The following is a 17,158-nucleotide window of genomic DNA, read 5'->3' as shown; positions in this document are numbered from 1 at the left end:
TGGTGCAACACCTTTGGACTTGTTGTTTGACTCGGATTCTGCTGCAGCGTCAGATTATTTCGTCAATATCTCAATGCTCCGGACGAATTTGAAGGTGATTCCAATTGTGTTGGAAAGAGCACGAAATCTACTTTCCAACAAAAAAATCACCCAATTCCGAGTCCGTATGAAAAATTTGTTGACGTTTTGAGTCAGGTATGTCCGTGAAGTCCGAATCTAAATCCAGAACATGAGAGACTTGGACTCTATCTTCTCTTTGTTCCAAAAGTGACGTGAGAGGACTTTTTCAACAGAACCTAAACTTCTCCTTTTCCCTTATCTTCATATGTGGATTGTACCAATGTCCCATACACCTGCAATTAGACAAAACACAAAAGTGTGTGAAGTATTTTTGTTTTGGATAACATAAATAGATTATTAATTAGTTTGCACTAGAAAGCACCTGACAAATATGCATGTATGCAATATTTTTGGTCGTATCCAAGGTAGTCATGTCCTCATCATCCTCCCCTTCTTGAAAACAAAGTCGTCCTCGGCGTTACTTAATCTGAAATGTGGCTAACAAAAGAGACAAGGTGTACATGTTGTATATGTATATGTCATCCATTTTTACTTTCCTTGATTTTTGCACATATGACACATGTATACATGAGTAACTTTCATAGTTCAAAATCTAGAGCCAAAATTTTGTCACAAGAAGTAGAAGGCATGAAAATATTGCAACTCAGTTTGCATATATAAGTGAAGCTCTTATTCATTTCAAAAGATTGAGAATGTTCATCATTAAACCATCCCAACATTGGTGAATAAACCCCACTTGCATCAAATTTACATGCTACAACATGCTTAAATGAGCAAACATATAGTAAGTCATTGGACATAGAATCATCACCAAGATTAGAGGTCATATCAAAATGATTAAACATTGGTTCTTTTGCATCAACAGTTAATTCAATGGGTGCACTCAAAATTGTTGGTATTTCAGTTATTTGATCACATGACGCATTCATGACAGTAACAAGATTTTCTAAAATAGGTGGTGTGCTCAAATCAACATGTAACTCAACACATGATGCATTCAGGTTAACTAGGCATGCATCATTCTCATGTGAAGTTATATCATCAATACCTTTATTGTTACCTTGTCTCGAAGACGTAGCTGATGTAGGTAAGGACGTTGACAATGTACCATATTATTGAGACGATGTAGCGCTCACAATTTGAGGTGGGGCTGCTCTACTAGGTGCAACGGTGGAGGAACCAACCAGCGGTGGTGAGCATGAACTGGAATAGTAGTTGTTGTAATCATCCAATGCATCCTCCTGTATCTGTCTCTCAAAGGTACAAGCGTGAACATACATACCAGTAATGCAATGAGGAATATAATGAAACCTTGCACCGATATCATGGTTCAAACCACCAAAAATCTATTCATTGTGTCATCCTCAGATTCTTCCATGTCACAATGATGCATATAAGATTTGAACTCTTGGTAGTCAGCATGAACAATGTTACTGCCTTGTTTTAATTGTTCCAATTTGCGAAGCAATTCACGACGATAGTAAGGAGGAAAAAATTGTTGTCTCATTACAGCTTTCAAAACTTTCCAAGTTGTGGGTTGGTTATCAATGTTTTTCTTACAATGTACACTCCACCAAACAGAAGCAAAACCAGTAAATGCTCTAGTGGTAGCTCATACACTCTCAAGTTCAGAAAAATCATGGTGAGTAAAAACTTGTTCTACTTCAAGCTCTCAAGCTAGATAAATAGCAAGATTAAATCTACCGTCAAATGACGGTAAAAAGATAACCTGACCATGTGCATGTGTGTGTTGTCCCAACTCTCGTGATGGTGAAGATTTGTGTGTCGCCCAAGAACTTCTATTTCTGGAACTTGTCATGATTAGTAGAAACAAGAAACAAAATTCAAGAATAATGTTCCTATGAACTACTAGGATGTGGTTGTAAAGTGCTCACAATAAAGCAAATATCAATATCTTACAAGTTCTTACCATGCGGCAGGCGGTGACAGGCAACCAGCGGTGTCAAATAACTCCGAAGATTGTGTAAAGCGATTACCAGGGGAACGTATGTATACACGGTGTAGAAATATGTGGAGCTGGGTTGGCTATATATGGTAGCAAAAGATTAGCAATAATCAATTCAGAGATGCAATGTTGAATAAACACTCAACGACGACACTATGCTGGTCCTAGGCTAGACCGGACTAGAGACGTGAGCCTAGAACACTAATGAGGTCACGCCGTAGCACAACTAGCATCAATAAAGGATATGAAGTAGCTCTGGACAACAAAATATAAGTAAAGATCACAATAGCAGTAAAGATAATGATGTGAAACAACAACCAAGCAGGATATATCAACAACTTTCTCTCCAACTTTCCTCTAGAAAAGTTTGTGCCAATTTTTTGATAATTTTTGTAAGAATGGTACTGACTCAAGGTTTAAATGCAAAAGGAATCACTCAATTCCGAGTTGATATGAGGAGTCAAAAAATTCTTAAACTGGCGTGAAAAACTGGAATAAGCTGTGTTCGTGAACTTCGCAGGGAAAAATGTCCTATTTAGAAGCCAATTTTAAGGTGCCAAATATTTTTAACTAGCTTCTGCAATTATTTAGATGCGGCTCGTCTCTAGGTTTCATTTGAGTACTTGCGGAGCCAAAACGGACTTCGTATGAGGAAGTTATGCCTGTTCTACTGAACAGTGCACAAAACAGATTCCAATCCGAATTCAACTACGAGATTGAGTCTAGATAGATCTGAGTTTCGTTTTTTTTTCTTCTCTCTTTTTTTCCTCACACTTTTTTTCTTTTTCTTTCTCTTTTTTTCTCTGACTTTTTTTTTACTTTTTTCTCTTGTTTTTTCTCTGTCTCCCTCTTTCCAAAACAAACTAGATAAGATGTAGATTGGATCAAGCGAAGATGGGAAGGATCTCAACTATGATTATGATAATGAACAGCGGGTAGCACATGGAGGAAATTGATGGATGGGTGGTGGACAGCGGAAGGATAACGATGCAGCGGCGGCGTGACTAATGTGAACATAACTTGAAACTCTAAACGAACTAGACACTAAGACCACCAACTCGACACGACGATGCAACTGATAATTCAACTATGCAAGCAATGAAAAGAAAATTGCAAAGGCTCAGACTGGCTTGGACAAAGGATGAATATATCTAACTTTTTTGTGGTTTTATCTTGGACAGTAGGTAAGAAAATAAATCTAATCTAGGAAAAACTGGAAATTCTCATGGAGCAACCTGAAAACTGATACCACTTGATAGAACAGAACTCAAATTAGAGGCGAGGGTCCCGATCTTTTGATGAGATGATAACTATTGATTTGGTGGAGTCGACTTTGATGATCCGAGTACAAACGTGCAAGACGTTGTGCCTTAGCAATCGCTAAACCAGTCTCCTGAGGTTACTGACGATGCCGGAAGCACGGTCAGCCTGACCACGAAGGTCTATTCCTGCAAGAAATCGAAGAACGAGCAAGAATATGATAAAGAAATATGAATATTGCGAATATATATGAATTATTGATAATCGTGGGGATACGTAAGCGGTCTTGGTCTGGTCGTTGGACACAAAGGAAGTACACGAAGTTGCAATGGCTAACTTTTAACTAAACAAATCCCCAGGAAAAAGCTACTAGATGGATCTACTTATATAGGAGCAAAGGTTGGCGGACAAGGAGGTGGAAGGACGTCCCAAGGCAGCCTAAAACTAACACTAGGTCGTACAAGGCTCATGGGCCCAAGTGGAGGTGGTGCAACACCTTTGGACTTGTTGTTTGACTCGGATTCTGCTACATCATCAGATTGTTTCGTTAATATCTCAATGCTCCGGACGAATTTGAAGGTGATTCCAGTTGGGTTGGAAAGAGAACGAAATCTACTTTTCAACAAAAAAAGAATCACCCAATTCCGAGTCCGTATGAAAAAGTTGTTGACGTTTTGAGTCAGGTATGTATGTGTAGTCCGAATCTGAATTCAGAACATGAGAGACTTGGACTCTATCTTCTCTTGGCCCAAAAGTAACGTGAGAGGACTTTTTGAATAGAACCTAAACTTCTCCTTTTCCCTTATCTTCATATGTGGATTGTACCAATGTCCCATACACCTGCAATTAGACAAAACACAAAAGTGTGTGAAGTATTTTTGTTCTGGATAACATAAATAGATTATTGAATAGTTTGCACTAGAAATCACCTGACAAATATGCAAGTATGCAATATTTTTGGTCGTATCCAAGGTAGTCATGTCCTCATCAACCTATCCCTTGATCGAAGAAGAAGAAGAAGCAGAGAAATCCAAAAACAATCAAGCATCGCTCTTACGTCAGATCATCGCATTACCTGTACCTGCAACTGTTGTTATAGTAACCTGTGAGCCACGAGGACTCAGCAATCACATTACCATGGGTATCAAGACTAGCTAAGCTTAATGGGTATGGAATTTATAAGTAGTGAGGTTGCAGCAAGCGACTAAGCATTGTATTGTGGCTAACTTACGAGTAGAAGAGTAAGATGAGAAACTACGCAAACGGTCGCAAACTAGTAATGATCAAGAAGTGATCCTGAACTACTTACGTTCAAGCATAACCCAACTGTGTTCTCTTCTCGAACTTCGTCAAAAAGAGACGATCACGGTTACACATCGGTTGGTGTTTTTTAATTCAGATCTGGTGTCAAGTTCTCTACAACTAGATATTAAAAACTCCCATCTGCCACGTAATCATAGGCACGACTTTTGAAAGAATAAAACCTGTAGGAGTGTCCCAACTTAGCCCACGACAAGATCTCACGATCAACGGAGGAAAATCCTCCTCCCGGAACCGCCCAATCAAGCTTGGAATCCCGGTTCACAAGACATTTTGATAATGGTAAAACAAGTCCAGCAAGACCACCTGGTGTGTCGACACCCCGACAAGAGCCGCGCGTATCTCGTTCTCAGGACAACACCATCTATGCAAAGTGGACGATAGCAAAAATACCATCGAGTTGCCCCGAGGCGGCACCACTGACTGCTAGGTTGGTGGACCAACACTCATGAGGAGCACTGGCCCGGGTTGTTGATTAATTATCCTCGGGGCCCGGGAACTCCCTATGCATGTTTTAGTTGTTATTAGGAAAATGGTAAAACCAATGTTGGGCCTTGCTGGAAGAATTTTGTTCAAAGCGAACTATCGAGGGGGCCCATAAACCCCGACCGTGTTAGGAACGCAAAATCAAGGAACATAACACCAGTATGACGGAAACTAGGGCGGCAAGAGTGGAACAAATCAGCGGGCAAAAGGCCGAGCATTCCACCCTTTACCAAGTATATATGTGCATTAATTAAATAAGAGATATTGTGATATCCCATGATATCCATGTCCCAAAATGGAACAACCTGAAACTGCACCTGCATCTAGCAATGCTATAAGAGGGGCTGATCAAAGATGTAACATAGCCAAACAATGGTTTGCTTGGATGGTGGAAATGTTAGAGACCTATCATGGCAATTCGGGAGGCTTGATAAACAAGTGGTGGGTAGCACGACATAGCGATGGCATCGAGACAACTAGCAAAGCAAAGATAGTAGTGGTATCCAGGGTAACGGTCATCTTGCCTGGAATCCCGCTAGGAAGAAGACTGTGAAGAACATGAATGGGCGTAGTCGAACGGATCCTCACAAAAGCAACTAAACCGAAACTATGGAGAAGAAGCACAACCGGAAAGAAGTAAACAACATGGTAAACACACATCAGATAAACATGGCTTCGAGGTCATGTGTGAGGAGAGAGAGATAGAGAAAGAAAGGGAAGGATCAGCTTCATGGATCTCACCGGAGGGCACACGAGAGGAGAGGTGGAGGCCCGGCAAAGTGGCTGTGGAGGTCGAGGCAGGGGCGAGGTCGAGCTTGAAGCATAGGAGGTCACAGGCGGGTGATGCAGTAGAGAGGCTTGACGTGGGGTCATGGGGCTCCGGCGAGGTGGCGAGGTTCAGCAATGACGGGGATGACCGGCTGAGTTGTTGCTCCGGTTGGCGTGGCTGCGAGGCGAGGGAGCTCGTGCTCTTGGATGACGGGAGGCTCGGGGCATGAGCAGGGGAGGTTGGGCTTAGAGTTGAAGCGCTCGATCCACACGGGATCGAGATGCTCGGGCGGCTGCGCGGAAAACCAGGGATCTGGTCAGAGGCTGCGGTTGGTGGGGATGGATCCCGAGGGGAAGAAAGAGAGCGACGGCGGCGCGGATGGAACTGGGTAGGCTAGGGTTAGGGTAGGTTGGTTTATATTGCAGGTGGATCTAAATCTAGACTAATGGAATCCCTTTGATCTAAATCGGACGGACGAAGAAAATATAGTCTAGGGAGTCCAAATGAAAAACTGGAGATACTTTAGGGATGTTTGGGGATGATGCGGACCCAAAGGTGATCACTGAGTGGGTAGGGTTCGGGAGAAGTTTCGGAAGCGCACGCGAGGTGGTCCAAGAGAAAGCCATGGAGATAAGGGGGGGTTTGATGGGCTCAGAGAGGAGAGAGAAGAGAGCAGTCCAATTGACCTAGAGGAGGTCAACCAAGACAAGGAAGAAGCGGCAACTATGAGTGGATGCAAGTTTTGAAAACAATGATGGCAACGGAGTGCCGATGCAATGCAGATGATGACATGATGAATGCGACAAATAATTAATTAACATAGCTGACACACAAAACATGAAAGGCATCTGGAGCGTCGATCTCGAGTCGTCACAACACTCCCCCACTTACAAGAGATCTTGTCCCGAGATCTAAGGATGACACCGGAGAGAATCGGAAGAGGAAGAGGTAAAACAAAGTTGCTTCTTTGACAAACGAGTGAAACCAAAGAACCTTAAAGTTTGCAAGGGCATGAAAAGAACAGAAGGGACAAGAAAGAATTTGAGAACCACTCAGGTTTAAACGAGGTAGACAACGAATGAGAAGGATAGAATTTGGGCAACACTCTGATTGAAAAGAGAGGCAAGACTTGATAAGATGAAAGGAACTTGAATGAGAACACAACACTCTCGTTAAATGGATAAGCAAAGAAAAGAGAAGAACATGATCTTGGCAAAATGACATGATGGGATGGAGAGAAAAACATCACAATGCCTTCAGAACAAACGAATAGAAGTTAGATCATCGTAATAAGAGAACGGAAAAGGAAATGACAACTTCTACCATAATTTATTTGGAAAGCATCCTTCGAAGAAGGTTATAACAAAGTTGTTGGAAAACCAACAACGCAAAGAATAAGCTTGTAGTGGGCTTATGGAAACATCTGAACATTATGAGGTGACAAATGGTCACTAATGGAAACCATTGATTTTATTGAGAGCACCAAAGAGATGAAAACATTCTTTCATCGTGAGAATAGGAGGAAACTTGGATTATCAATAGACACCACAATTAGCAACATTCCTTAGGGAAGGCTTTAAGTGAAATCTATACCAAGATGACACCAACAAAGAAATTGTTGGGTTGCAAAGATTTCATGAACGAATTGAAAATGATGGTTTAAAATATGTCACTCTTGAAAACTTGTGAATCATGAAACACGAAGGGAAAATTATCAAGAATGACATAACACCACCTCAAAAGATGAGATAGAAGGAAGTGCACTTCAGATGCAAGATGAAGAATGCGTGAACTCCTCAAAACAAAACATTTGTTCAGCACCATGTTTATTGTAGAGTATAGCTTGGCGGATCATAACTTCGAGAGAAATCTTGAAGAACAATTGTAGAATGAAAGGAATCCTCGACGAACCACCATGTTGAGCCTTCATGAGAACTCTAGTAATAAAAGAATGATCAAATGAAAGGAAAGTTGAAAATAATTCCGGTAGAAGCCTTGTAACGATTTGAAATTGATATCACGAATGAAATCCGGTAGAAAGAATTAAATCATCTTGAAGAAACAAGAATAAGAATTATGTCATGCCTATCCTTCATCAATTTAAATTGATGACAAGCAACGGATTTGCCATACTACTTATTCTCGTTGAAAGGGGTTAAGGGGAGATATAGCGCAGACTTGGGAAAATCTTCAACTAAGCACTAGTATGATTTGGGAAGGACGAATGAATTGATACGATAACCAAGGAAGAGAACTCTTCAACCAACCACCATAAGCATCTGAAACGAATGAAGAAAAGAGAACAAAACACCGGGAATAATTAGAGAACGAACGAAGAAACTTGAGGGAATTTTGATACAAGAGCACGAAGAGACCACAAGCTGACTAGAGAATATTGAACAAAGCACCAAAAGAATATGGAGATGAACGAAGAGGCATGAATTGAGAAGAATTGCGGGAATGAAGTTGAAAGATGAGAATGAGTAAATCTTTTGAAATGATAGCCTTTGGATGATCAAGAAATGAAACAACTCCTAAAATGCTCCGGATGGGTATGAAAAGAATCCTTGATGATCGGAGTAATTATGAGGATGGCATGAAGCTAGAACCATGAATCTTCGGAAGAACATGTAAGGATTTAAGACGAACTCTTCTTCAGTCTTCAAAATCCTAGAATGACGACGAGAAACACAACCATGACTTGTTGAGGCACTCCGGAATAATAAGTAAAGAAAGGTTGAGCGAAGGATGAAAAGAATTTGAATGCGGTCCTTGAGAAGGCATCTAACTGATGAAAATTCATTCTTACGTCACACCTTGAAAGGAGTTGAGAATAACTCCAGAAAAATTAGAAGAGTCAGGTAAGATGCTGGGAAAAGTCTTGTTGGTTAGGGCCCACTCAAACAAACACCGTTGAAACAAATTTAAGGAAAGATTGCACCGGTTGAATTAAACGGGTTGAATGAGATAACACCCTCGGAATAGCTTGAACAGATTGAGAATGGAAATGTGAACCTTCTAAGATATCTTCAACACTCCGGAGCAAATGAATAGCGAGAAGTAAATGATTAAGAGGTGCACTGGCATGAGAAAGCATTTTAAACAAGGAAAGGAATACGGTCAACACCGAAAGCTTGAATTGAATCCACCGGGAGAAGAAAAAGAACGAAGAATGATGAACTTGAAGCTCTTGCTTGACTTTGAAGCAACTCGAATACCATAACTCAAAACAAAACAAAGGATTGCCTTGGCTTGGGAAATAAGCCGGAAACAAACATATGATAGAGATTTCGCCCAAAGTGTTCGTGATGAGGCCCCACGGGCATGATGTACAGCGGACATCATAAATGGCAAACGAGACGTCCCCGAATCAGCATAGCCAAGGATTCTTTAAGACGCCTCGCGACCACTGTAAATATATCGTGAAAAACGAACCACTAGACGTTGGATCCCAATCTCAAATCATACATCTGTCAAAAAGAAATCCTGGGTAACTACTTGAATTCCCACCTATTAACTCCTGAAACTTTGTAGTTATGCAATCTGGTGTTGGGGATATAGGGAGGCACAAATATCTCACACAATTAACAAATACTACACTCCAACTGTATCCATTCGTCAACACATAACCAAGAAAACCTCGGAAATCATGTACCTCAGAACTTTGAAAATATCTGATATACTAGCTGTGGCAATACATCTGATCGCACTCCGAGTACTGGGTGGCACCAAACTACTCTCACCACAAAGAGTATAGAAGTGTTTTCGATGTCGGCGACCTCTGATATTCCGGAATTGAAACGATAAGCACTGTGACAAAAACACCTTGGAGCTCAACTCCCCGGGACACTGCCATAACCCCTAAATGTCAGGAGGCGCCAAGACAGAATTCCTGTCATAATGATATCGAACCGATTCCAAGATACCCGCGTGATCCTAAAAAAATTGAGTGAAAAAGAGGAGAGTAAAGTTAAAACATCTACGTTACGAGTCCTCACTAGAGCAACGAAGGGGATGAGGAGTAAAAAGAAATCCTACTCTCCGATATATAACTAAACTCAAATTGTGTTTTTTTCTAGACTCAACAACGACGGTGGTACGATCAATCAAGGGGCTCCTAAGGTCGGTAAGGCTCTGATACCAACTTGTAGCGCCCAAGATGCGATTCTGTCCTAATCACGTGATGAATTCATGATCGGGGAACAATCGCATTTTGAGCGCATAGCAAGGTGGATATCATTACAACATACCATGTACTGAATAGATGAGAACACAAGATAAAGGCTTACACTCGCCACAAGCTACAACATGAGTACAATAGTTCATCAATACATAGCAATCATCATACAGAAGAGAGGATCCGACTACGGATGAAATCAAACAAAAAAGGAGAACGACATCCACCCTGCTAATCCCAAGCTCCCAACCCGGAACCTATCCCTTGATCAAAGAAGAAGAAGCAGAGAACTCAAAAAAAAATCAAGCATCGCTCTCACGTCAGATCAATCATCGCATTACCTATACCTGCAACTATTATTGTAGTAATCTATGAGCCACGAGGACTCAGCAATCCGATTACCATGGGTATCAAGACTAGAAAAACTTAATGGGTATGGAATGGATGAGTGGTGAGGTTGCAACAAGCGACTAAGCATTGTATGGTGGCTAACTTACGAGTACAAGAGTAAGATGAGAAACTATGCAAACGGTCGCAAACTAGTAATGATCAAGAAGTGATCCTGAACTACTTATGTTCAAACATAACCCAACCGTGTTCTCTTCCCAAACTTCGTCAAAAATAGATGATCATGGTTATACACGCAGTTGGTGTATTTTAATTCAGATCTGGTGTCAAGTTCTCTACAACCGAATATTAAAAACTCCCATCTGCCACATAACCACAGGCACGACTTTTGAAAAATTAAACCCTGCAGGGGTGTCCCAACTTAGCCCACGACAAGCTCTCACGATCAACGGAGGAAAATCCTCCTCCCGAAACAGCCCGATCAAGCTCGGAATCCCGGCTCACAAGACATTTTAACAATGGTAAAACAAGTCCAGGAAGACCACTCGGTGTGTCGACACCCATATAAGAGCCGCTCGTATGTCATTCTTAGGACAAGGTACAATAGCCAAAATACCATCGAGTTGCCCCAAGGCGGCACTACCGACTGCTAGGTAGGTGGGCAAACACTCATGAGGAGCACTGGCCCGGGTTGTTGATTAATTATCCTCGGGGCCCGGGAAGTCCCTATGCAAGTTTTAGTTGTTATTGGGAAAATGGTAAAACCAATGTTGGGCCTTGCTGGAAGTGTTTTATTCAAAGCGAACTATTGAGGGGGCCCATAAACCCCAACCGTGTTAGGAACGCAAAATCAAGGAACATAACACCGGTATGACAGAAACTAGGGCAGCAAGAGTGGAGCAAATCACCAGGCCAAAGGTCGAGCCTTCCACCCTTTACCAAGTATATATGTGCATTAATTAAATAAGAGATATTGTGATATCCCATGATATACATGTCCCAACATGGAACAACCTGCAACTAGCCATGCTATAAGAGGGGCTGAGCAAAGCGGTAACATAGCCAAATAATGGTTTGCTGGGATGGTGGAAATGTTAGAGGCCTATCATGGCAATTTGGGAGGCTTGATAAAAAAAGTGGTGCGTAGCACGACAAAGCGATAGCATCGAGACAACTAGCAAAACAAAGATAGTAGTGGTATCCAGGGTAACGAGCATCTTGCCTGGAATCCTGCTAGGAAGAAGACCGAATCTGTGAAGAAGACGAACGGGCGTAGTCGAACGGATCCTCACAATCTCAACAAAACTGGAACTATGGAGAAGAAGCACAACCGGAAAGAAGCAAACAACATGGTAAACACGCATCACATAAACATGGCATGATGCACAACCAAGTATGATGCATGTCAGGTTTAATGAGGCATGGCATGACAAAGTGAAACAAACAATACTATAAATGAAGTGGAGCTCAATATGCAATGAGTTGCATATTGATGAAACACCACATTCAATCATTTAGTTCGCTCCCATTTATGTACCCAACAAACATGGCAAGAGGGTGAGCATAATAAAACTACCTATCTAGGCAAGTTTGAATGAGGCCGGAACAACGAACAACAATTCCGGGGAAACCTCATATGCATATTTTGAATTTGGTACTGTTCTTCCCTAAATCATATTTTAGAATTGTTAAACATGCAAACTAAAGACACCATGTTAATCTATGCATTTTTCTACCCCATTTACATATAAAGTTTATGTAATTCGGAGCTACAGTTAATTAGTTATCAAATAAACCATTTTAACATGACTTTAATGCAAAAGAATGCAAACAGTAAGTTTAAGCATTTTTACATGGATGAAAGTTGCATATATGAAACTAGATGAAATTCTAAGCATTTTACATATATTAATTATTTACATATGATGCACGGTTAATTAGTTATTAGATGCATGAACACTAGGGTTTTTTCTGTAAAACTGCACTCTCTGGATAAGTAGCTAAAATCATCCAGAGGGGAAAAAATGCGTCGGGCCGAATAGGAATAGGGGTAGCTCACCCATGGGATTCAGACCGTTGGTGGAGGAGGCTGGCTGTTAGGGTGCTGGCAGGATCGAGCGGGCACATGGGGGAAGACACAGTCAACACAGAAGAAGCATAGGCCTTGGCGCGGCTGCGATGCAGAGGACGCATGGGCTGAGTTCGTTCCCGAACATAGGACGACGGAGGTGGCCTGCACTGGGCCTTGGCGACGCGCGGGTGAAGGAGGAAGGAGATCAAGCCGGCGAGGTCAGCGCTCATCCTCCTCCTCGCGACGAGATGCAGAGGCAGGGCGATGCGGTCAACGGGCGCGACCGGCTCCAGTACTGCTCGATGCAGAGGCGGAAAGCAGAGGCATCACCGGTGGCGGTAGCTTGGCTGCGGGTAGGGCAACGCGAGGCCGGTGCGAGGCGGCGAGGGGCTGAGGCCGCAAGGTCCGGGTGGCGTGGTCGCTGGTGGAGACGCTGGCCTGCTCAGGCCAGGGCTGCAGCTTCCTCTCTCTCGGAAGTGGAGCTCCATGGACGGGTGGCCACGGCTGCATTTGAAAGAGAGAGAGGGAGGGGCATGTGTGATGAGAGGGAGACAGAGAAACAAAGGGAAGGGTCAGCGGTGTGGATCTCACCGGAGGGAGCACGGGAGAAGATGTGGAGGCCCAGCGAAGTGGCTGTGGAGGTCGAGGCAGGGTGAGGTCGAGCTCGAAGCAGAGCAGGTCGTAGGCGGGCGACACAACAGAGGGGCTTGACGCGGGGTCTTGGGGCTACGGCGAGGTGGCGAGGTTCTGCAACGATGGGGATGGTCGGCTGAGCTGCTTCTCCGGTTGGCCTGGCAGTGAGGCGAGGGAGCTCATGCTCCTGGACGACGAGAGGCTCGGGGCATGAGCAGGGGAGGCTGGACTTGGAGGTGAAGCGCTCGATCCACTCGGGATCGAGATGCTCGGGCGGCTGCGTGGAAAACCAGGGATCTGGTTGGAGGTTGCGGTTGGTGGGGATGGATCCCGAGGGGAAGAAAGATAGCGGCGGCGGCGCGGATGGGACTGTGTAGACTACGATTAGGGTAGGTTGGTTTATATAGCAGGTGGATCTAAATGCAGACTAATGGAAGCCCTTTGATCTAAATCGGACGGACGAAGAAAATATAGGCTAGGGAGTCCAAATGAAAAACTGAAGATACTTTAGGGATGTCTGGGGATGATCTGGACCCAACGGTGATCACTGAGCGGGTCAGGTTCGGGAGAAGTTTTAGACATGCACGCGAGGTGGTCTGATAAAAGGCCATGGAGATAAGGGGGTTTGACGGGCTCAGAGAAGAGAGAGAAGAGAGTGGTCCGGTTGACCTGAGAGGAGGTCAACCAAGACAAGGTAGAAGCGACAACTATGAGAGGATGCAAGTTTTGAAAATAATGTCAACAATGGAGTGCCGATGCAATGCAGATGATGACATGATGAATGCAACAAACAATTAACTAACATAGCTGACACGCAAAACATAAAAGGCATCTGGAGAGTCGGTATCGAGTTGTCACACTGACCCTGAGCAACAGACAAATAAACTAAGCACTGAGGGGGCCCTGACAAGTTGCATGCATGCATTAGCATTTCATGAGCATCGCATGTTCATGTAGATTAGATCCCAGCTGGCATCATTTTCATCTGCATAAATTGCAGGCTCCTACCGAAGACTTGCTATCCAAAAGGAAATGGAAAGGTGAGCTTATACTGCGATCTTCGGCAGGCCAAACAGATAAGTTCTTTCTATTATCCATACGTGTTCTGTAAGTAGAGACTTGTGCATAAGGAAACCTCGCCGCTTTTTGAAACTTAGGTGCTCCCATCCCTTGACTCAAACATTTCTCTGGTCAGGATGGTTGTAGTGGCCTTTGGTGAAAAAATACTGGCGGGGGTATGGTCCCTCTTCATGATTTGTGCCCGATTGGCCTAACTCGACGACAACAAAATAGAGGGTACCGGCAGGATATCCTGTCGGCAGAAACTTGTTTAGTTAAAAGTATGGAGGCACCCCACCTCTGCATGGACGTATACATGCACGAGTCCCCGACAAGGTTTATCTTTTTCATTAATATGCTGATCAAACAAGTACAGACCTTACAGAACACAAACTTGGATTCAAGAGATTACATTATTTGAACTAAAATTTGGCAAGTGCCCACAGATTTAAGATTGAAAAAAGATAAGTGCCCCGTAAACTCCTCTCCCTGTCCCTCTTATCCCAGTATTGCGGTGGGAAGAGAAGGGGGCAAAAGGGGTACCTAAGCAGACGCCACCCCAATCTTGTCAGGGTCTGCCGGGCACAGCCTGACAAGATCGGGAGTGGCAAGGCTGCTAAGGAAGGGGCTGAAGGAGCGGCTCAGCGGTGCCCTGGTCACCACCTCCAAGGCCAGTCAGAAGCCCCAGCACAAGCACTCGCTGGGAAGGCTGTCGGAGCACAGCTGGAAGACTATTGGAGGAGGCGAAGGCACCAAGAGAGCAACCCCCTCCCCGGCGACCGGGAGGCCGGTCATGATGGTGCCGGGGAAGGGAGGGGAAGGACGGAAAGACTAGGCGGCAGGTTGCCGGTACGAGACAAACGCGTCGGTGCTATCGTACTCCGACCTGGCGGCCTGCCTCCCGCCTTCTCCATCTTCCCTGGCTTCATCTTCATCAACACGACTCCAGGGAAGCGCCGACCTCTCGGTCTGGCACCTTCCCCAGAGAAGCAACCGAGGGCCAAGGCGGCCAGGGGGCTCGGGGCGCACCGCTCCCCACCTTGGCAGGCTGGAAGGCGCCCCTCTATTCAGCATCGGCCTCGGTTCCGCTGGAAGGAGCAGTGCTAGGATTACCAACAACCCCTAGCCCCGCATCCCGGACAGGCGTCGAAGGCTCCAAGAACATGGTCGCTAGGCCAACAAGCGGCATCGGATCATGGCAAGATGCCACGCTCCCCAACGGACGGCCGACCAAGGCAGAGGAGACAAGTATTTCACCACAATGGGAAAGCTTGGTATCTCCCACACCACGTATGGCTCGTCCGCCGCGCCACCTCTGGGCCTGGACCAGACCCACTCCCCGAGCATCAGCATGAGCATTTAACATTGCCGAATTCAAGCTATGGCCCGGGGCCTAGCCCCGGGCTCTCCACTTCGGCATGACTAGCAGAAAGCAGAGGATGGAGGAGAAGGGATGTGAGGATGAATGCCTCCGCTCCTCCCCGCCCCTCCTTTTATAGGCAGGCCGGGGAAGGGAGGCAATCCCATGACAAGTAACCACCGCCCTCCTCCACCAATCCGAGAAGATCGGGCCCCTACCGTGATGCTCTCCCGCACCACGCGCCTCCGTTACCTACCACACTTGGTGCATGCAGCATACGTGGCTAAGGATAAGGGCATGGTGGGAAGAGTGAATTGGCAGTTACTCACCTGTGCGTTAAAGTCATTCACGGGCCATTACAAGAGTGGCCCCACCACGATTGGCGTTTCATGATGTGTGGGAAAGTTGTAAACTGGCCCGGGGTCAAGTTAATGAAGAAGCAAGAAGACCACAAGGGGCAAGTTGATACGTCTCCAACATATCTATAATTTTTTATTGATCCATGCTATTATATTATTTGTTTTGGAAGTTTTATATGCATTAATATGCTATTTTATATGATTTTGGGACTAACCTATTAACCTAAAGCCCAGTGCCAGTTTCTTTTTTTCCTTGTTTTAGAGTTTCACAGAAAAGGAATACCAAACAGAGTCCAAACGGAATAAAATTTTTGCGACGGTCTTTCTTGGACCAGAAGACACCCAGGAGAATTGGAGTGCAAGTCAGAAGACCCACGAGGTGGCCACAAGGGTGGAGGGCATGCCCAGGGGGTGGAGCGCGCTCCCCAACATTGTGGGCCCCTCGGTGGCCTCCTCACCTAGATCTTCCTCCTATATATACTCTTATACCCAAAAACTTCCATGGGAGCCACAAAACCACTTTTCCACCGCCGCAACCTTCTGTACCCATGAGATCCCATCTTAGGGCCTTTTTCGGTATCCTACCGGAGCGGGATTTGATCACGGAGGGCTTCTACATCAACACCATTGCCTCTCCGATGAAGCGTGAGTAGTTTACCACAGACCTATGGGTCCATAGCTAGTAGCTAGATGGCTTTTTCTCTCTCTTTGATTTTCAATACCATGTTCTCCTGGATGTTCTTGGAGATCTATTCGATCTAATACTGTTTTCAATGTGTTTGCCGAGAGCCGATGAATTATGAATTTATGATCAGCTTATCTATGAATATTATTTGAATCTCCTCTGAATTCTTTTATCCATTATTTGATATCTTTGCAAGTCTCTTCGAACTATCGATTTGGTCTGGTCAACTAGATTGGTTTTTCTTGCAATGGGAGAAGTGCTTAGCTTTGGGTTCAATATTGTGGTGCTCGATCCTAGTGACAGAAAGGGAACCGACACATATTGTATTGTTGCCATCGAGGATAACAAGATGGTGTTTTCATCATATTTCTTGAGTTAATCCTGCTACATCATGTCATCTTACTTAATGTGTTACTATGTTCTTCATGAACTTAATACTCTACATGCAGGCAGGAGTCGGTCGATGTGTGGAGTAATAGTAGTAGATGTAGAATCGTTTCGATCTACTTGACACAGACGTGATGGCTACATTCATGATCATTGCCTTAGAGATCGTCAGAACTTTGCGCTTTTCTATCATTTGC

At 44.3% G+C, this 17,158-nt stretch overlaps 1 long non-coding RNA gene across 1 annotated transcript; it reads right to left on the bottom strand.

Moving 5' to 3' along the window:
• Nucleotides 1-3,581: 3,581 nt before the first annotated feature.
• On the bottom strand, nt 3,582-13,468 carry LOC125517613 (uncharacterized). The gene is made up of 4 exons (XR_007287701.2): nt 13,070-13,468; nt 12,467-12,982; nt 11,630-11,718; nt 3,582-4,394 (listed from the first exon to the last, which is right to left on the bottom strand). It is a non-coding gene; the product is annotated as an uncharacterized LOC125517613 (long non-coding RNA).
• Nucleotides 13,469-17,158: the final 3,690 nt, after the last annotated feature.

The sequence above is a fragment of the Triticum urartu genome, chromosome 6A (assembly GCF_056163025.1).
Source record: "Triticum urartu cultivar PI428250 chromosome 6A, HENAU_Tu73, whole genome shotgun sequence".
Lineage (NCBI taxonomy): Eukaryota > Viridiplantae > Streptophyta > Magnoliopsida > Poales > Poaceae > Triticum > Triticum urartu.
The sequence above is the reverse complement of the archived record's forward strand: the minus strand, read 5'-3'. Positions and strand labels throughout refer to the sequence as shown.